Source organism: Pieris rapae, chromosome 9, assembly GCF_905147795.1.
Source record: "Pieris rapae chromosome 9, ilPieRapa1.1, whole genome shotgun sequence".
Lineage (NCBI taxonomy): Eukaryota > Metazoa > Arthropoda > Insecta > Lepidoptera > Pieridae > Pieris > Pieris rapae.
Window position 1 is genome coordinate 5759187 of NC_059517.1, and position 22765 is coordinate 5781951.

Genomic DNA, 22765 nt, shown 5'->3' on the forward strand with positions numbered 1-22765 from the left:
GCATATGAGTTTCTTCATCATTCGCTTAATATGAAATTCCAGAATTGACGATTATTAAGGCACTTGCCACCCATCATCACTATGTGAAACCAGCTGTCAATTACTATCTAGGACTTTAACTTCTTCCTTCAAGAAAAGATCTTAGTTCGTAAACGACAACGCACTTATGAGCTTTCTGATAGTGTAAGTGCACATGGGCGGAGACTATCATCGGATGAGCCTTTTGTCCGTTTGACCCCTGCTTATTAAAAAAAAACGACGTGTTGCACTCCGGGAGTGTTGGCAGAAGTGAAAACTTGAATATTAACGTTGTGCATTTTTGATATGTTGCAATGGTTAGGGTTAATTTTGCACGAATTGCTTTAATTATCAGTATAAAAGTACTATCATTTATTTATTTTATCATTCCAAAAAAAGTGTACAACGGCAAAGAAGTTTTCACTCCAAAAATGTTTTAAAACAAAATTTAAACATCTGTTAGGCCTATTAAAAGGTGTAATCTTGATTGTGTAATGGGTAATGAAAAAGGCACCGCGGTCTGTGAACTTAGAAAACTTAATGGCTGTAAATTACACTCCAGTTGACTCAATAACAAAGTATTATTTAACAATAAAAGACTCATTATACAATTAAATGGAATCTCAGCCGAAAATAATTAACAATTTTGTTCGTCTGTTTCAATGAATTAAAGTCTGCAATGCCGGAATAAGCTGCGTTTCTTATAAATTTAATTGGGTCTCATTAAAATTTGTCGTTTGGTACACTACAAAGTTATTATCACATAATTACGTTTATATGCATTACTAAATAAGTTAATTTAATATAGAGAAATGGTTTTTTTTAATGTTTCAATTTATCTAATTCTTTTATCAAGGTTTTGCATGTTACACTAAAACTTTGTTGGTGATATGTTTTTCTTTACGTATTTTCATCGCTTTAATGAAATTTCATAGGTCGACTGCTCATTAATAACTAGTTTTAACTGCGTTTAACTGAAATATATAAATTTTATTCAAATATACTTTTAAAGTTAAAAATAATTAACGTAAGGTTTCTGCTTCTCTAAAGAATATTTTTCATACCGAGCATGTGTTAAAAAGCATTTTCAAAGTAAATAATTAAATGTAGTGGTTAACGTGTAAAAATACGAGGGCACATCATCCGTAAAACGAAGCCCAGTGCATTTTCGATGACAACAAATTATAAACAAGCGTACACGTGTGCGCGGGAGACTTTTTAATTTATGAGCGAAAGCGATAAAATACTTTTTTTTGTAACTTCTTACATTCCTTGGTAATGTTGGACGTCAAGATTCAGGTTTGTAGCGCTATAGTGTTTTGCTTATTTTGCTAACTAAACGTCGTCTTTTCAAGGGAGTTATATCAGTAGCTAAATCGAATGTTACAGTCATGACTACTGGTTAATGTCATTGATTTTAAAATATAGTTTGTTGCTATTAAAACAGATTATGACGTGCTATAAGTGTAGATTAGAATGTCGCGAGGAAGTTTAAAGAAAAATAATTCTTACAAAATAGTTTTCTTAAATACTTGATAGCTATGATAATGTTCATTCTTAGTGCTCTATGATGTTTTGACAGGATTTTTCTGTATTCGAGATACCGCATTTGCATTTATATTGACTACACTAGTCTTAGTAACCCAAAAGATTTAGTTCTCTTTAAGTACCTTTATCCCGTGTTTATCAAGAAGTTGGAGACTTCAGTACTCACATGGCGATGTAGCTTGTTTAAGTGAGCTAAGGCAAACAGTTTCGTATTTAGTTTGTTTTGAAAACGTTGTATTATTTATAAAAGTTTTAAATTAATCATATTATGTATGTGTATCTTAACGCGATTTAACAATGAGTCCTTCTGTATATTGAAACATATTTATAGTCTCATTAATTTTAATCTTATAACTAATTAGCCGTGTAAACCGCTTATGCCTTGTACTACACATTAAATATTTCATTGAGTGCTGGGAGCGACCTCACGGAAATATAAGCAGGTATGAACAAAAATACACACAGTTCATTTTTCATTCATGACAATCTACTAATAGGTAACATTTTTCAGCTTTTAGAAACGGGATGAAATTTCAATAAATATTTTGCTTATGATATATCAACATTTTATTAAAACATTATGTTCGTAAAGTGTACACATATTTAAATGAATTTGAATGAAATATGCAATTCACTTTAATGACTAAGTGATTAGTGCATTGCATACCGGTAATTTAATAAATGTTTCAGCATGGCCCGTTGTAGGAAAAATGTCCGAAAATTCGCAATCTAAATACAAAACCTTTTGTTCTAACGATACATGAGAACGCTGATCACGAATAGTTACAATTTGACAGTGGTTTTGTTTAATGATAAAATAAAGGGGCTAAGCTAGAAACGGTTATATAGAAACTCGTTGTAGCGTAAACTTACTGAAAGCTGATAGGTAATATTGACACTTAGGACGATGAATTACCATAAACGAAAGGCAATTGACCTGCCTCTAGATATTGACTCGTAGGGTATTGCCTGCTTCTAAACCAAGCTGCCAAGGGACACTGAAGTGCCATTGTGCGAGGATTAAAGATCTATGTTTACTGGATATGAACATTTTAAATAAATTTAAATATTGCTTAAATGCCTTGATAAATTCCACCAACAGGTACCCCTATTCGATACTGAAAATACTACAAATAAATTTTTGTTATTATGTATGTTTCATAAAAAAGATTGGGGTACTATATTATAATACTAGAGAATTTAATATTGGGCCCCCAATATTAAATTCTCTAGTATTATAATGGGGGGCGTTAGGTCGCCGTGCATCGTAATTGTTCTACTTGTGGTATCTGGTCGAACTTGTGTCTGTGTTGTCTATGCAATACATTTTTCTACTTATTATATAATTAAGCTGGTTGGCTACGACATATTGTTATTATTTGTTGATATGTTTATTTTTGTTATTTTTTATTATTGTTTTCACGAAAACAATATAAACACATCCAGCACCTATAACTCTCCGTCCGTCATCTTGCATTAGCTATTGAAACATTCATAAATAGAGCCACTCTGGACAATACCTAATATTTTGCAGCGAAGTGGGAACTGCCTTTATTCATCACCCTACTGATCGATACTTTTTTAATAATGAAAAATTTTTCTTTTATTCCACAACGAAGTACAATGACTAATGTCTAGTAGATGAAATATATTTTGTGAGTGTAAACAAAATTAGAACACTTTAAATTTTGATCGCAATTAACAAAGAGAGTCTTATTTTGGTATTTAGAATATATCAAAAAAATCAATAAGGTTTATAAAGTATTTAATCAAATAAACAGACATTTTTTAATTCTGTTTATATGAAGTTATCGTTTATATATCTGTTTATACGCTCTTTGTGTTAAAAAAAATCACGATTAAAAAATATTAAATACATTGCACATTAAACTCGTGTTTTGTATAACTATTTCAACAGTAATTGCAGCGTCAGGATGGCCGAGCGGTCTAAGGCGCTGCGTTCAGGTCGCAGTCCACTTCTGTGGGCGTGGGTTCGAATCCCACTTCTGACAAATATCCTTTTTGTTTTGGTTATTCAATCCGCATACTTATCTAGTAACTAAAATGTTAAACAGAATAAATAGAAAAAATACTTAACATTTTAGAGGAAAAAAGCTTGTCCGCTAACCGCTGCACAACGTAATTTCACATTCAATTGCCTATGTGATACATATATAATAAAGTTAGAAGTAATCATTTTAAGTACTAATTAATATTGAAGATTTTTCTTCGATGACGTGAGCAATGTAGGAATCATTCCCCCAATTATTGATTCAATCAATAATGGGGTGAAAGATCTGTTTCACAGAGTAAGACTGTAGGTCAAAAGATAATACAGTCTTTAATAGACAATACTTCAACAAAAACCCTATACATTAAAGAATTCACGTGCGGTATGAACAGACCATACATTGTCGATTTTATCGATGAGTCAACTGTAATTAATCTTTCAACAATTTGAATCTTATCTCTCGGTTTCTTTTAATGTCAAGCGGTTTGTAAACAATTTGTCATTGTAGAGATTAATTTTGAGAAGATGTAGGTACAGATTACAGTTGATGAATGACTCCATATTATTATGATTCTTAGTTATTTTATTAGTAAATATAATTATTTACCGATCATGAGATTTTAATTTATGGGACAGAAAATTTAATCGTAGCGACTGTTACACTTGTTTTTTGCTTAACAATGCGGATTTGTACCAGATGGGCGCTTTTCAATGGTTTTTTTTTAAATTTAATCTTTAAAGAACTTTATTTTTCATTACAAAAACAAATATTTACATGAGAACAATAATATTATTAATATATATACGAGCGAGATACACGTCGTCATTAGCCGTCTCAATTTTAGTCAACTATGTTCATTCTAACATGCATCTTTATTGCCTTTTTGAATTTGTCAAACGTACCAATATTGCGAATTTTAGATGGTAATTAATTAAATAATTTATCAGCCCATTACCGAATCTAGATCTAGATAGGTCTTTATTCTGTTATATTCGCTAAAACCGTTCTATTATATTTTTCCTGAAGATATTTTTTTTCTCTTCTCGTATGAGTAGAAGGCGCGGTGTTAACTCAGACAAGCACACAAGTCGTTCAAAAACAAATGTATTAATGAAACCTTCGCCTCTAATGTATACTAGGAGTAACAGGAACTCAAACACACGCATTGCTATAGTAAATACAAAATCGAATTGGTTAACTTAAGCGTTATACAATATAAAAATAAAACGCAAATATTCCACGAATAGCACTAAAAGCTGTGACTAAAGTGACGCGCGGGCAAGGTAGCAACTCCACATGGCTGCAGCATCAAAGCTACGGACGCGCGTTATTGTTGTGTTCCTGTTGCAAATTACTTTGTATAATTGTCTGGAAGTTAACTATAGAATGGATATTATAACGCGAAAGCAATTTTAAGTCCGATAGATTTTTAAATCAGAGCTTGTAAAACATGGTGTTATGCTTGCAGCTCCTTACAAACGATGTGTAAAAGCAAAGACTTGGCGGTTAAAAAGTGTGGCGGAGAGTCTATTGCCAGTTCTTCTCTTCCGTTCTACGCCCTTGATTGGAGAACAGGCAGTGAATGTAAAATTAGAAGCATTCGATGTTCAATCCTTTTTTGACGTTCATTGTGTTATCTACATGAATAAATGATTTTTGACTTTTATATTATATGCTACACCTTTTATTAGTCTAAAAGTTTGTTAGTTTCCATGGTTCGTTTGTTTAGTGACACGTGTCGACGATTTTAGGATCTAAGTATGAAATTCAGAGGCGAGGTTTAATTTGAGTTACATGTGAGTTGTATGGCAAAAACGTTAGGAATCGGAATGCGTTCGATTTGAGTCATGATTTGCGCAGTGTCTGCTGTGAATTTTACAGTGAGACTAGTGAGTTCTAGCTTTATCAAGTATTTCTTGTATATATAATTACATATATACAAGAAATATATGTAATTTCAGGTGTACTAATTTATAAACAGCTCATTGTTCTTATTATTTTTGAAAAAACAGCTACAGAAAATTTCTAATTCCCATTTCTATTTATAATGGTTTCATTATTAATTCTAGGTATGTTTATACAAGGGTTATTTTGAAGATAATGCGAACTATATCGGTCTTGAGGAAACAGGAGATACACTTACCCGGTAATATGCTGTATAAGTCAAATGATTATATTCGGTATAACTATCCGCATAAGGATTATACTTCCCTGGACATTTTGTGACAGTAAATGCATCAACGGGGCCGTTGTTCACTTTGAAACATTGAACTGTTAATAGTCGACGAATCGGTCCAGGATATTGTTAAGTGATCTTTAAATGTTGCGAATATGCTAAGTTTAGAACCGATTTTAAATATATTTAGTATATTTGGGATGGGTAACTTGAATTAAAATAACAAAAACGAAAATCTCTGAAATAAATGATTTATTTCAATTTATTTTAAAGTACCTTTTGAATATTATATAAATGTTTGTTTAATTACCCGCTTGGGGACTATGTGCACTTTAATAAGAAAAATATGTATGTATATATATTATATATTATAATATGTTTCTTTTAATATTTATAATAAAAAACATTTTATCAGCTAGTTATCAACGAAGTCAATCTTTTATACTTACGAAAAGAAAATGCTTGTTTGTATTAGCTGGAGATTATTTTTTTAGTATACGTATCTATGGGTAATGTAAAAATATCGTTTACCCACGTAAGTAACGAAGAAGACATTTAATTAAATATAAGGCCAATATTGCGGTAGTATGTACGTAGTAGGTAGTATATAAGTAGTACATAGATCCGTTTCCAGTGGTTCAGTAAAAGCACATAATAATCACCTCTTGGCCAGTAGAGACCAATGAAATAGTGGTAAATAAATACTAACTAACTCAATCTAAGAAGATTAACCACTCAAACTGTCTAATCTTAATGTTAAAATTATTTCGTCATAGAGATAAGCATGCTCATTAGAAATAGGAAAAAGCAATAAATTATCAATAATTACCACTGAATTAATAATTTATCGCACTTTATTGATCGCACATTGCGTGTCACTGCGCAGATTTTGTCAATAAATAGCACATGTGCGTGAACGAGATCAAAGCGTATCCTGTACAAATATACAACATACTTGATCATATACAACAATTGTGAAAACATTTAAATATGTGTTGAATCCGATAACTCTATTATGGGGTTTTTCTGTTTTGATGTCATTGACTATTCTTCTAGGGCAGACCCTTTTCTGCCTGACACACAACACAACATATCGAATCGAAGATAGGGGTTCGATTAATTTATGTAAGTGAAACAGATACATTTTAAAATTTAATTTTATTTTACACAATCATAAATACTTTTAGCTATGTTCTCATTTTGAAATAGTTACCGAAATAACCCCTCAATAATAAAATAGTAATGTATCCATTATCCATCGACCCTTGTAGTAAAATTGCGGATAAATGACTACTACCCTTGTGGTGAAAATGTTTGAGGGTGGTTTTGTACCTAATTTCAAAGCCCTAGTGATTTTGTCTCAGGGTCCCCCGCGTTGGGGCAGAAAAATGCAATGGAATGATTCCTAGTGGCTATATTACGATTTTTTTGTAACATATAATTTTAATAAATTTTTACTTTTCAATTAAGAGTTGGACACAAAACAGTGGGCTCCTTTGGTTATTTTTGTAAAGTCAGATGATATCCATTATATTTTTATTACACAATATTTTGTTTTATTAATTTAGTTTCCGTACATTCATACTTTATTAATAAAATGGTATTTTTAAATTGTCAACAAATATAAGTACTAAAAATGTAATTTTATAAATTTGACCACTTGCATCTAAAGTAAAGGGTAGATCTAAATTACATAGGTACACCTAATGATCAAAATTTTGAATGTTTTATATAAAATTACATACATAATATTGAAATATATGTATACTAAATACCTTGTTCACTACGTGGAAATGGCGCCAAAACTGAGAACCTCACCGGCGTTAAATAAATCGCTCTCACTAGGATACCAATGTCTATACTTTTTTTTACACAATTGGAATTAATAAAAATAATAAAGGCTGTATTTGTGATTTTAAGGAAGAGTTATCTATATATTATTTTCTGTAAATTTTATCATTGAAATTCACAATTGTTTTTAAATAGCAAGAGCTTCGGTACGTCTTTGCTAGAGGGCGCGCATAAAAATATTTTAACGGCGTTGAAAACTTTTGTTACACATTTATATATTTTTATTTTTCAGGTAAATTTAATAAATATAATTAAACAAAAACTGAATTAGTATATTTATAAATTATTTTGAGAACAGTGACACCTGGCGACGTATTTAGTAGAACTGCCCTTTGTATTCCATTTCAAACCGTTTGACTCGACTGCTTCGCCCCAGCATGATCTTTCGTACGCTAGAGGGCCGTTATGTCAAACTCACGTTTTTTACTTGTACGACGAAATTAAGTATATTTGGAATATAAAGCATATTTCAAGTAATACGCACTAGTAAAAATATATTTTTGTAAGTTTTTAGGACTGAGCGATTCTTTCTACGATTAATATTTTTGTGCTGTTTAAATAATTGTTTGTAACTTAGATTATTTTTCGGAGCTATTACTTTTTATATTTTACAGACCAGATCAAAGAAAATTGAAAAGTTGTAATAACAAAAGTGGATAGAGGAATGCTAAAATTCCTTTTATCTTCATGATCAGAGGAAGCTCGCACGGAATTCCCCTGAACTTGCTGCAATTATTTTAGACGCGATTTGGAGCGAAAACTCCAACATTCTTAACTTTTCCGTAAAAAAATTTAAATTATCTTTGGTAAATTCGATAATAATTATATTAGTTAGCTTTAGGAATTTCTTTCGTGTCTTTTAACTATATCATTTAGAAAATATCAGCACTGGCTGGCCGTGTATGTATGATTTTTAATTTGAATGTTTTAATTAATAGCCATAGTTCAAATGAACAAACTCTTCGTTCCAGTGACATACTACCACTGGGCTAACACAGCACTCAAGCGACTATACTGTGCCCAATTTAGATATATTCACACCGATAAAGACAATCGAATCTGAGGCAGCGAAATTGGAAATATTGTGGGAGACAGATATTTTGAGACGTAGAATGAAAATAAATTAATAGTGATGCGCCACAAGTATATTTTGAATATGTATAATTGTTATGGTTTTATAATGTTTATACTTTTCGTAGTATAAATCTATTTTCCTCTCCTCTTGGCTCCATTAATGCAAAGGATTTGCGAGTGCGTTTCCGACCTAATATTTAAATGTTGTTATTAAGTTTGCCTTCAACAGTTTTCAATTAGAATCAGTCAGTTCATATGTCGTAACAATTACAAACTTTTATCACACATGAAGGTCAAAGGTATTAAAACCTAATAATTACTACAATACGCGTTACAAGGATAAATTATGTTTTATAGTTTAGTGTTTTTAAAACATAACGAATATGTATTGGTCTTATTTACAGTCTATTTGTAGTAAATTAGAAATATATTGTAAAAAAATCTAGTTATTACTTAAACCTATTTTCATTAACAACTAGCTCTAGTTTTAACCAAACTATTGTTACCACAACTTGAAACGAGATCCAAGCGTTTTAAGTGATGTTTGGGTAATGTTAAATCATGCCGCGTGATGTTATATAAAATCCTATGTAATCAATGAAAAGGTCAGGATGAATGGTTAACCGATAGGCCCCGATTTGTTGAATGTATTCAATTATGGATATTTCGGGATTTGGACGGATTTAGCGGTTCTAAGTTAATAAATTCGTTATATCGATTGATTTAATCAAAGTAGCTAAAATCATATTTATTGGATTACTATTATAATTACTAATTACTCTGTTACTATTGGGGGAATGTATTTATTTCGTACTCCCACAGCTAACTTAAATTACATATTATACCAATAAAGAACTATACTAAAGATATACTTAGCCAAAGACGAAATACATAATATATACAATAAGATTTAAACATTTACGAATATATATATACATATATATATATATATATATATATATATATATATATATATAGTATACACCTCGGTTCAGATATGTTTGTCTGAGCCCTTACAACATTAACTTCTAGTGTTTAAAATCTACACGAGTTGATATCCGTTCCTTCCGTATTTTGGAGTCGGTGCAAAATGTCTGTCTTATGTCTCCTTTCGGTGCTTTTCTTAGCCCTACTGTAGGTGAATATTACATTTAATTCTTCATTTGCTAAGTGCAGCGTCACCCCCGTGGCTGACGAACAATCACAAACAGACAAACATAACTAAGAAATATTGTGACAGATGCTCTCTAGTTATTTTCGTAATTTACGTATAGACTAAGAGCTGGCGATGTTTTATTTATATGACAGATAATTCCTGACATGGATTCTGTTCAAAACAATTTTCAAGCAATTAAAACAAATGTTTTCGTGTCGTTGACAAGAATTGATTCATTTCGCTAGCTTTGGAACAAAATAATCCAATAAAACGTTAAATTTGTCTGCCTACCCATTTTATGTATGTACTTTTTGTTACTGCTGAATATGACTTTGCTATGAAATGGAAGCTTGGTATCACTGGTTCTTCTTACCTAGTTTGGAAACCAGTCTTCCAATACCGTCTTAACTGTAATCTTATTTATTGTTGTAAATAATATATGGGAGAAAAATAAATTATTATTATTATTAATCATTTAAATTAATACGCGTGGAGTGAACTTTTGTTACTTTTTGAAATTAAATATTTCTTTAAATATAGTCACAAATGTAAAAAGTTATTTTATCAAACATATTTCAAGTTTATCTCAGTTCAGTTGATACATGTTTTTTTAGTTTTGTTATAGTAACATAGAAACTTATTATGGCATGTATATTATTAAAACTATTATTAGGTTTTTAAATATTTGTATGTTATTGCAAATAAGAATGGCTCTTAGCCTCCAACCCCTGTCTTTGAAGTGTCAATTATTTTGGAAAAATAACATTTTGTCAGATTACATGTAATTTTAAAGCTTTCTCTAAATTCATCAAAGCAAATGTTTTTAATTAAGTAATTGTACAGATGCAGAGTTTCCGACTGTTTCTGCTCAAAACTTAATTTTTATAATGAGGTATTTAGTTACGTTTTAATTTAAATAGATGTCGACCTCACAGTATTTAAACTTTATGTAAGACTCTTAAACATATTAGTATATTAGTTTAAAGAAAAACGCGTCACCGTAACCACGCACGCTGTAAAGCACGCGAAATGTCGGTTAAATTTAATAATGTATATATAAGAGATTATGTTTAAATATTTATAAGTTTACAATAATACATAACTTCAATCCGTTAAAAAGTGTTTCTCTTTAAATGTGTAAAAGCTATGTTAATAAAAAACAATACCATATATAAGTTATTCAACGTATATATAAAACTTGGGTGCTCAGTTCGGTTATCATAAACAAAAATCAATTTTAAATACATTATTGCCAGATGCCAGTCAGCAGTTTTAAATCTATAGTTGTTATTTCAACCTCCTACTAACCGCGATGACTCCAATGGAAAACAATGACATTTAACAAATTTCCCATAACGTGCTCATGAGGTTATAACTACGCCCTTTCGAGATGAGATCTGCCCATTGCAATTTTACGTCGGGTCAACGGGTTAAGTTATCAGAACAATAAAAGGGCTTACCAAAAGTCAATATAATATATGATGTATGCGAGACCGCCTCTGTAGCTCACAGCGCTCTAAAACCTCTGTTAGTCACGCATTTTATTATAAATTCATACTATACAAATATAACGTATTAACAATATTCTTATCCTAGTAATAGTATTAATTAAATATGGATAAATAGAAATCTAAAGTAAATTTTAATTTTTTAATCGCTGCGACAGTGTACCATTCACGCCTGCAATATTTTCTCGCAGTATGTATCCGTTGTATGAAAGCACCAGTTGATGAGAGACTGGCGCCAATTCTGTCTCTGTATTTGTCCTCTGTGCAGTTGTACGCCAAGGCGCAAGATTCTCTACTCCAAAGGTGACTTCCATCGTCTACATTATTATAGAAAAGGGGAATGTGATGAGACTGAAAGCACCCGAAAAATAAAATGAGCTTCATTGTGACAAGTACGCAAATAAAAATCTTATGTAACAAAAATTGCAAACTTATTATAATATAATAATAAAGAATTATTTTACTTTTTTTCAATATTTATTTTAAAGAAAATACCACATCTGAAAAGTGTTTTTTTAGTATTTAGACATTGTAATCCGTATATATGTATATCCCCGTATTTCTAAAGGTATGCCTCATACTATTGTTTCTTCTATATCGTGTTATTTTATAATATTATTAAAATAAAATGTATCATAATATTTGACTAATTTCGGCCTTTATACTTTCGGCTGTATTCTGTTTATGAAAAATAAAGACGCAATATTTTAGATCGATCCTAAACTGTTGACCATCACATGAAATGTTCAACAATTATTTTTGTGATGTTGTATATCGCCTATAATGCCCTTAAACTGGAAATCAGCTGGATCAAAAGTCAGCCGGAAGATTGCGACTTCAACAAGGCAACATATATTCTAAAACTATTAAATTTCATTACTATGCTGTCTAGAATTTAGAAGTTCAAGCGTAAAGAGAGATACTGTAATTTACCTCGGTTTACATCGTAATCGTAATCTCTAAGTATAGTATTTTGTATGAGTACTAAAAACCAAGCTTTGATAAATGTGAGGTAAATCTTTAATAAGAAAAGATATATCAGGGCAAACGGTCAGGACTCAGGATGCCCTGATGATGTAAGGTGATAGTTGATACTTTGAATTTTTATTATGTTCTATAACTTGGAACTGTTTCATAAATATTTCATTGCCCCTAATTTATTTTATTTTATTACATTAACCATAGGTCGACCTTCTCATAAAAATATATTAATATATAACTTATATTTTGTTGGATACGGAAGAACTGAAATCTAGTCTCCCACGACACAGTGGGCTAGTGTGGCACCTAGCTTTAGATCTATTTTATCACAACCGTATTTTGTAAATAAAGTTTATTATTGTTATATTATGTCGTCTTATTTCAAGAATGTAATATTATTTTATTATCACTATTGATGTAATTACAGGGCACAGGTAACATATTCAAAATAAATTGAACTAAAAGAATTGTACGATTTCCACCGCAAACCTGTCATAAATAAGACGTGAGTCGCGACGTAAAACTTCTGTAATTCACATTTAGAGGCTTAGCGGGATTATTCTGGGTTAAGTTAAGTGAACGTTGTTTTAATCAACAATTGTTAATTAATTCCTTTTTGAGTTAATCTACCTTTATTTGTTACCCATGCAATTTATTTTCCCATTTCATTTATAATAGTGACATTTTTATTATCACACACATCATTATAGAACATAATAAAAATGCTGCTAATATTTGACATCCCACGTAAAGATAGGAATTGTTGAAAACACTATTCTGGGTCATATATACATACATATGTATATTAATAAATTGTCGATAACCACTTTTAAAAACTTAATTTATAATGGTCAAGAACAATCCTACCAGCTGTAAGGTGTTAATTTTTGTACCTTCCTCCTATGTTTAATCTAATTTGACAGGACTATAGACTCCCAGATAAAGATGATTCTATTCTATCCTAGTTGCCCCTTCCAAAAGGTAGTTTCGTGTGGAGAAGAATGGGCAAGAAACTCCACACATAAGTTATTTATTTATATATAATAAATGTCTTATTTATATAAGACATTTGTTATCCAAAACTAATTCATACCTGAAGTATCTGACCAGACAATTTATAACTTAAGAAAAACTTTTTTTTATTTGGACCACAAAATTAGGACAAACACATGTCAAAATTAACATACAAACAAAACTATAAAAAACGGTATCGTCCCTAAAACATCTGGATACGATCAAACTTCAGAGAAATTGAATGAAAAATGATTATTTGATTGTGTGTTAATAAGAAAATTTTGATTTTACCCAGCGAAAGCTAATTACTCAATTTGCCAGAATAGGTCTCCGTTGGTATAATTTGTCGACGAAACGTTTGGGTGGAGGTAGCGCGGAAATGAGCGTATTTGTCTTACCTGTTCTGTATGGCTGTATTGCTAACTTTTTTCATAAAAGACTGTCGCTGTAAAACTATTTTTATGCTTAACACTTTGCTATTCAAAAAGCATAATGCTTTTAATTGCAATTAAGGAAAATAAGTGGATTACCAAGTATGGTTATCAATGTGTGCATTTTATTGTGACATGACATTTTCCAAATTTGAATATAGCTCACCTGTTTTGCCACAAATTATAAAATAAAACATACGTAACGTAGTTGCATGTAATTAGGAATTGAATACTTTAAAGGACTAAAAATCTAAATAAATATTAATAAGTACAATACCCGATAACAGTTTGGCTCCAAGTTATAAGCCAGAACTACTTTCAAAGTTAACTTGGCTACGTTTAATAAATGTTGATTATTAAACAGTCCCAGCCAATATGTGTGGTTGAATTTATTAAAGTTTCTCTAGAATAGTTTTAATGTTATTGTATTTGGATGATATTACAATTGCATACAATTGTTGCTAAACATTAACTAAGTCTTATAATGGTAATTCTTTACTAGAACATTTATTATTCTAATAAAATATCTTATTTTAATCGAAATTTTTTATAGTATGTAAAAAGTTCCACTTTTAAGTTTTAATGTTATTTTTATATGATAATTTCTTAGGTTTATGTTGACTATATCTTAATATACATTATATATTGGGCTTTAGTTTTGTATTATTCAAATTTTATGTTTGGTGGTTTGTTGGGTACACCTCACCCGCAACACAGTTTTCTTAACCCACGGAGGCAGGACCATGATTTTATTTTAAGTAATTGTTTTCTATAACTTAGAAATAAATAATAATAAAATAATTTACGCTTCATTATTGTAAAGAAGGTTTTCTATCTGTTTCAGAACAACACCTCGCTTGGTCGGTTCAGACTCATCATACAAGTTGAGTCCTCACGAAATTGAAGCGCTTAATGTGGTAAGAATATTCTTATATTAACTACTTAGAGTTTCAAAAAATTTTATTTTCCCCATAATTATTATACCTTTACAATAAACCAATGCGATAGAACTACACTATTATACATACACAGGATAATTGCACAATTCAAAATGCGTTTATATAATATCTGACAACTAATAATCAAACAAGCAACAAATAACCTTATTAATTACAAGTATCGCTCGCGTGAGTGGCGCCACGACAAAGTTCCAACAGTTGCTTAGATTCTTATTTGAAACCCGGAGAATTTATATAAGTAAAAGGTAAATTTATATTATATTCGCTTTAACACGATACTGTTTGTGACATATGTGGCCCACACCATTACACTCCATGTGACCTATGACTAAAACATTATATAAAGTCAGTATCGCGTTGATGATAAAGTCTCACATATTCACAATATAAACTGGTTTCTGTATGCCATTTTGCATATCATGTGTATGTGATTCGATGCAAGATCCGCAGTTATCATAATATGATCTTTATGCCCGTAATAATAATAGTAATAATCCAACCCTTAATAGGTCTTGGCCTCAGATGCAGCGTTTCTTTGATCATGGTTATTTTATAGACAATAAGGTGATCAGCCTTCTGTCTGACACTTAAAACTCACCCCAGTCATTTAAAGTCTCTAAAGATAAAAACGTTTCGAGTTTGCGAGGGCTCCTAAACTATATTACTTATAAAGAAACCTATATTATTGAATTCTAAATTTGAATGACGAGTACGAGCCAGTGTTATATGCGAACATAGACAGAAAGTAATACTGCTTCATACCTGTCCGTATATATATAAATTATTTATTGTTTAATACATTTAATTCTTTTGGTAATACAATATCAATGCACAGAATTATTAAATATATACGTTTTCCTTAAAAAATAATTTAAAACTTGCCTTGATGAACATTCAATAAAATGATAATGAATTTTGAACCATAACAATCTTGTCTAACGAATTGATAAATAAATTAATGCATAATTCATTCATATTCCGACTTCCAAATACTACCCTATTAAGATATTTTTCGTTAAATAGAAATTTTTAAATGAGTGATAAACATATTGGAACAAATCAATATATAATGTTATCTTGATTGAAGTTGACATCTTGTGACAAAAGCCCGATCTCCTTGTGAAAAAAAATGTCAAGGAAATGTATATAGCAATCCTAGGCCCTTAAAGAGTCTTGCCAGAGTATTTCTATTATTTCTAAAAACGTATTTATTTAGCAGGCTTAATGTTATCAATAATGTTAAAGCCAGAACTACTGTGTAAACAGATTAAATTAGATGGAATACAAACATAGTTATCGAGTATTTGCGTATAAGATAAATATTATTTGTTCGAGGGTGGGGCAATCTTACACGCAAAAACTTACGAAGAGGGGCTGTTTAGATATGTTTAGAATAATGTTGAATTTAACATTTATCATTCATGTTTAAAAATTAATAAATAATCGATCGGGTCCTCTTATAAACTAAATTTTTTTATACATAGGTTTATTATACGTTTAGGTTATATTCACATACATAGGTTTATATTACACATTTAACGACCTAAACGTTGTTCTAAGAACTAGCTTATTACAGTGTGGTTACAACATAATTTACAATAGCGATATCGATACTCAATTTTAATATATAGTAATCTAATGTTTAGTGACATCAACCTTACCATGAATAGGTATTGTAAGAGCTTCACCGACAAGCTACTACTAAGCTTTGGGTTTATTTAGATGCTATCATCAAGTTTTTTTTACTTAAAAGAATTGAGTCAGTTAAATTTGTTGGTTATACAAAGTGTGTAGAATACAAAAAGTTTCAATTCACACGTGTTTGACCCGTCGGCATACATTTTTCCTTGTTCGCAAATCATCAAACAACCGGACATAATGTGTCATTGTCAGACAAATTCTTCATAAAGCCAATTTAAACATGAATTTATGACTTCTTTGAAAAGGGCAATTCACAGTAAATTAACTGCAAAGTTCATTACAATCAGGCGTCGGATGAAATTATTCAAAACGACACGAAAATAGACCAAGATATGACTAAATTGTTTCAACGACATTTATAGCAATTTTACTTTTGATTTTTCAGGCGTTGATTAATATTTAGGAGTTTCTTAGAATCAAATTGATAAAAGCTAAGCTGAGCTAAAATTTTATATCGTCTCGGTAAGCTACTGAAGTTCTTAGTAGCTAAAGACGTAAACCCTAAGTGGGACAGTTGAGCCACCACAGTGCGTCTTCAACCCAAAGTTTCATGCTTCAGCCACAACAACCATCTTTAGAACTGTTTTATATTTATATGTTTGTAACGCACTGTGGTGTCCCTGGCTGATCATCTACGTGCTTATAAATAATACTGCTGCTGTGATATGTCAGTCCTGTGGACACTGTAGTTACACGCATGGGCGGGGAATGATTGATACCTTAAAAACTACCGTATAAATACTTCTTCATATGCTAATGCAGCCTTATTTCTACGCGTCCATTAATAACTAATTTTTGAGTATTTTATAATGCATATAATTTAAATTTATCAGCTCTTAGTAGAATGAAGATTTACAGGGATTACTCATCAAATCCCTTCGGTTTGCGCATGAGGTGTGTTGAAAGGCTCTTTAATGAATAAGGTTATGGTTCATATCCACAGATGTGTCGAAGTGTGGGTACTAACTGCCAGCCGTTGATTCGTTTGATTGACATATTAAATTCAGAAATTATTCAGTATTCAATATTAATCTTGAAATATAAATATTTATTATCTGAACTTGAAACTTGTCCAAATGAATTAAGAAATTGATTGCCATAACTCTATTTAGAAAGCACAGTTTTGTGTAGCTTTCTTAGCCTCCAATTGGAGTATAGGTGAGTGTAATTAGTAACTCATGGTTACTAATTTAGTAATCTTAAGGTCCGTACGTTACCTTACCATGTAAGTACGTATAACAAGCAATTTGCAGTCCCATTAAAGAGAACGTCACATTTATATACTTATGTAAATAATAAATTTTTAAGTTTAAGTTTTAAATTATTTAATTTAAAACTTAAACTTAAAAGCAGCATATTATTTGTATCTCATTACCATAGAAAGGAGTATTTACATAATTTTTAAATAATAACCTCATGGGTTGGCCTTGTTCCTAGAAACTTAAGAAACATAATTGTTCCAAGAAGTCCGTTTAATTTTTTCCTATAATTGTATACATGACCGGAATCAGTATTTACAGTACAGCTTTTATGATAACTAGACTTCAAAACCTACAACAATACTTAGATGCATTTTCCCGGCGCCACAGTATGCTGAATCACTGCAAGCTAATAATGTGAGAATAATGTGACTCCCTATTTTCCTCTAATGACTCGTGAAAATCTGTTTAGCCATTACGGAAGGGTATGCAATTGTTTTAGTATTTCTCATATTCAAAAATAAATGTTCTTAATCGTTTGTAAGCGATGAAAATTACATGGAACCGTGTAGAAAATATTCGACCATGAAATCACGAGGAAAGTCGTTTCATACACCTACTTTCATATAGACAAAGAATTGTTACCTATATTTAGTAGCTTCGAGAAGTGCAAATTCATGTGCATTTAAACCAGTAATCAAAATTAATTTCATAACAATTAACTCGTTAATCTTTGCCAGTAATTCATCATCTATTATATCATAATACGCTTGACTTTTCCTTTAAAATATAGGAAAGGGTAGGTTAAATCGCAATCTCTAAATCGGAGGGTGCATAATTTATCATCTAGGCTGCTACCTCGGATCTAACGCTATTTTTATTACATCACACGTTTCGTGAAGAATGAATTTCAAATGGTGTCGGAAGTTTATGTTGGGGGAATAAATCTTATTCTGCTACTATTTGTATGAGCGAGTATTGAGTGAGATATGATCGAGTTATGTTTTTCTAGTTGACTATTTCTTACTAATCGATTTCATTGCATTGAATTGACACGGGTCACAAAATAGTCAAGGGTCACAGTTACAAAAAGGTATTTTTTTATTCCTTTCTATTTATTATAGTCATTCCTTAGGTTATAGTTTGTATGTTTTGAACATTTATATATCGATAAGAGTGTAACGTCGTAATAATCAAAGTTAAAATTTTCCTTATGAATATATGTAGTTAGCACCACAAAATCATTATAACGGATTCTCCCGTTGCCTAATAACGTATATAACGGAAGTAATGAAAGGAAGTGTAAAATAAATAAATAGATACTTACAATAATAAATAGACTTTGTTTTTCGAACGTTACACAAGGAATATTAAGAGTTCAAGGCCACTGTCAAAATAGCAACGTTTATTTAAAAACATTAATTGATTTCATTACTAAAGTTCAATGGTAGGGGTAATAGCGTGTTTCCTTTATAAAAGTACGTTAAGAAATATTCTGACGCCTTAAATCGACTCGAGAGTGATTTTCATCCAGCTTGAATGATCATCATGACCTTTACATTTTTAATGTGAAGCATGTCGGCTTCACTGATATTGCAAAATTATACAAGACACGAACAAGACCAATGGGGTATTCATACTTTATAACTCACTGTAACTTTGTATATTGTTTAGTTGACTATAATATGCTTAAATTTTTTTTATAGAACAGGGGGTAAACGGGCAGGAGGCTCATCTGATGTTAAGTGACATGACAGATGGACACTCTCAAGGCCAGAGGGCGCGCGAGTGCGTTGCCGGCCTTTTAATTGGTACGCTCTTTTCCTGGTTCCACAAAGTGGTGGTGCGCGGCAAAAAATGCCATGAAAAACGGATTTATTATTATGAAGTATATTAAGAGTTAATTATAATGGAGTTTTGAGGAATTTTAAATTGTAAAGAGTATAACGTAGACGCCGTTACAAGCTTCTGAGGAATCGTTTCGAGAATCTCGTTTTCCAATAAAAACCTACTTATTTTCGATAAAAATAAAGTCTCTCCATCTTTCAAATCAAGTCCCCGTTCAAGGTGCGGATTACCACAATTTACAGACAGACATTCCAGCGCTCCCCCAAAATCGATAGAACATCTATCAGTATAGTAAATTTGACTATAACAACGTATTTCCGACGTGTCGTGGGGAGCAAAAATTAATATAGGGTACGCGATTTTAACGACTACGGACAAATTGATGCGGAACGATCATTTGTTATGTTCGACTTTGTAGACTTATTCTGATAATAAGGCAGGATATACCTTTAACGTGATTGCTAAATTAAAGAAAGCTGAATTAAAAAAAAAAAATATATTTAAACTTTTTTTTATTCAGATGTCATAAACCATTATTATCATATTATATTATAGAACTGTTTAATGCTACAATTAAAAATAATAAATATTTGTAATTTACATTTTTGGTACTATTATTTAATTTAATGATGTTTTCGCTATGATTTAATAAGTACTTGAATGGATATGTAGTTACTGTAATATAAGATTATAAAATAAAGATATTTTAGTTTATTAAAAATGATTTTTAATGCATATATTAATATACAGATGTCCCCCAATTTATTACTTGAAACTAACTAACTTAATTAAGAAGTAAAAGTCATTTACTAAAGTAAGTTAGAAGTTATTTTTTAGTGTGAGATTGCGATCTATCGGAGAACATAGTCCTGTAGGTACTGTCTTATAGTGTTTAGGGTAAATTGAAACGGGCAAGGACTTCCATTCCTTTGCTGTTTCTAAAATAAACGAAGGTCGTGGCTTGCGGCTCTTGGGAATGTCAAGAACGAAGTTGTCTAAAAGGTTCAATGAAAGTTTTATTACAACTTACTTATAAACTCTTTTCTTTTTTTAAAACGTCTCGTACGAAACGGACCAGATTCGAAAATAGTTTCACCTTTTCAGAATAATCCTCCACCTCTTAGCAGCTGTGAGATACTTACCCTCTTCAGGCAAAACTAGGAGTGACGTTTACAAACAATATCGATGTGCATCTGTTTTGAGACGAATTGTTTTCGAGTTGCTAGTAATTGGACATATTAGTAGGAAACATCTGGTTTAGTGTAAAAATAACACCTTTATTCGGATCTACATTTTCACAATGGTTTATTTTAAGTAAGATACACATATTCCTGCTTCTCACAGTTTTTATTGCCATAAGTATTATTAATAGATTAAGTAACTGTATAAAACAATAATCTGCCGCGTACCATTACTATGTGGAACCAACTACCCACTGAAGTATTTCCGTGCCAATTCGACTTCGATTCGGGCTTTCGAGCCTTCTGGCAGTGCGAGTGTACAGGGGTGGTATAGTTTTCTATCTTAATTTCTTTAATTATTATTAATATTACTACTACTACCAGAATATTACAGAACAAAAACAGTTAAATTATTTGTATCTATCTAGTCCAATCTAGTAGTAAGTTTAATTTGTAAATTCTAGTACCAGTATTACATACTACCAAGGTGATTAAGATTAGTCGTTCGCGTGCGTCATACTGAAACTTGCTAAATAAAAATCACTTTTAAACTATCGCGATTTTCTATTCTTGGATTTGGTTTCATATTAGCTTGAAGCCGAATCTTGAAAAAATATTTTTTTTTTCAGAAAACATTCACATAGGAATAGAATAATCTGTTTTCATGGTATGTTTTATAATTTGTTACACGTGCAGATTAATCACTACGTAGTAAATTCACATGAAGAGGTGTTGTGAAAGCGATATGTCCCGCTTTGGTGTTGAAAACCAAAACACACGAGATCAAAGTGACAATGCGGGAGGGAGAATTTGTCTAGGTGATTGTGTCCTCTGGAATTATAGTACTGGAAGTGACTTTACATTATTTGTTTTAATCAGGCTTTTACTATGTTAATAACAAAGAAGACAATGCTCCATCACAATCTTGACTTGATAACGTTAAGCTTTCGTTTTATTTAACTGAATTGATTTTTCAACAAAGCAATAATTTACTGAAAATAGCGTCGATTAATAAATCAACGTCGGCGTCCGTCGCTTAACAACTGAGGGTTTTTGAGGCAGTTTTTACCGCGCACCACCAATTTGTGGAACCGGCTGTCCATTGAAATATTTCTGAACCAATTCAACTTAGGGTCCTTCAAGAAAAGAGCGTACCAATTCTTAAAAGGTTGCCAACGCACTCGCGAGCCCCCTGGGAATGAGATCGGGCTAGCCTCTATACCGTTGCCACCCGTTCTATTAAAAATGTAAAATTGATCAAATTGTTGTTAATCTATATGAAATAAAGTATACAGATTAAATACTGATAAATAAAAAATGCGCTACTAGAAGCAGACTACTTTAATATATTATTCCATAACATAAGCATATAATCCATGACTAAGAATGATCTAGTTGGTATACATCTACAATACACTAATAAGTGGTGCGAGCGATACACCGCGTATCATTACGCCACAAAGGGCAGCTGGGAGCAACCTCTTTGTATCGGAGCTTTCGGTTCCACAGAACGCCCTTCAACAGTTTTCATCAAAGCTTAACTGGAAATCTCTGATATTGGTGGTGCACGATTTATTTGTAAACATACTGATAAATACACATTTGTTGGTATGACTCAGTGTAGCTAATCATAGACTAAATGAAATCAACACATTCTTAAATAAAACTAAAATCAAGTCAAGGGAAAAATCTTACGTCCGTTTCAATAAATAACATGATTCATAAATAAGGGTTTTTGAGTACAACGGATGATTTTTATAGTTGGAAAAGCTATTAAAAGTCGATGCAATGATAGAGAATTGTGTTGATTAAATTGGGTAGGAGTTTTAATTAATATTCTCACTGATATAGACGCAGGTTATGTACAAGATTTACATAATTATTAACTACCGTTTCAATTGGTTTTCGTAGTCATCTCGTCATCGTCATTCAAGACTGCTGAACTTCGGTTTTCAATAATGCATTGATACAGTAATTATAAAGAAAGGTTAAAAAATAATTCTACCGCAGTTTCAGCAAACTGTCCATACATTTATTGAAATGTACCATTCTCTGTGAAAACTCACACTCCCATTACAATGTTTTCAAGTTATTTTTGTTTCAAAAAC

General features: G+C 31.2%; 1 protein-coding gene and 1 non-coding gene across 2 annotated transcripts in view; both read left to right on the plus strand.

Annotated features, from left to right (window-relative positions):
- The first annotated feature begins 3494 nt into the window (after window positions 1-3494).
- On the plus strand, window positions 3495-3578 carry Trnal-cag. Its single transcript has one exon. It is a non-coding gene; the product is annotated as a tRNA-Leu (tRNA).
- An 11046-nt stretch (window positions 3579-14624) lies between these two features.
- Window positions 14625-22765, plus strand: part of LOC110996284 (kinesin-like protein CG14535) — a 194721-nt gene continuing 186580 nt past the window's right edge. Inside the window, exon 1 of the mRNA XM_045629420.1 lies at window positions 14625-14686. The gene's annotated coding sequence lies outside the window, so the exon portion shown is untranslated. The remainder of the gene's footprint in view (window positions 14687-22765) is intronic.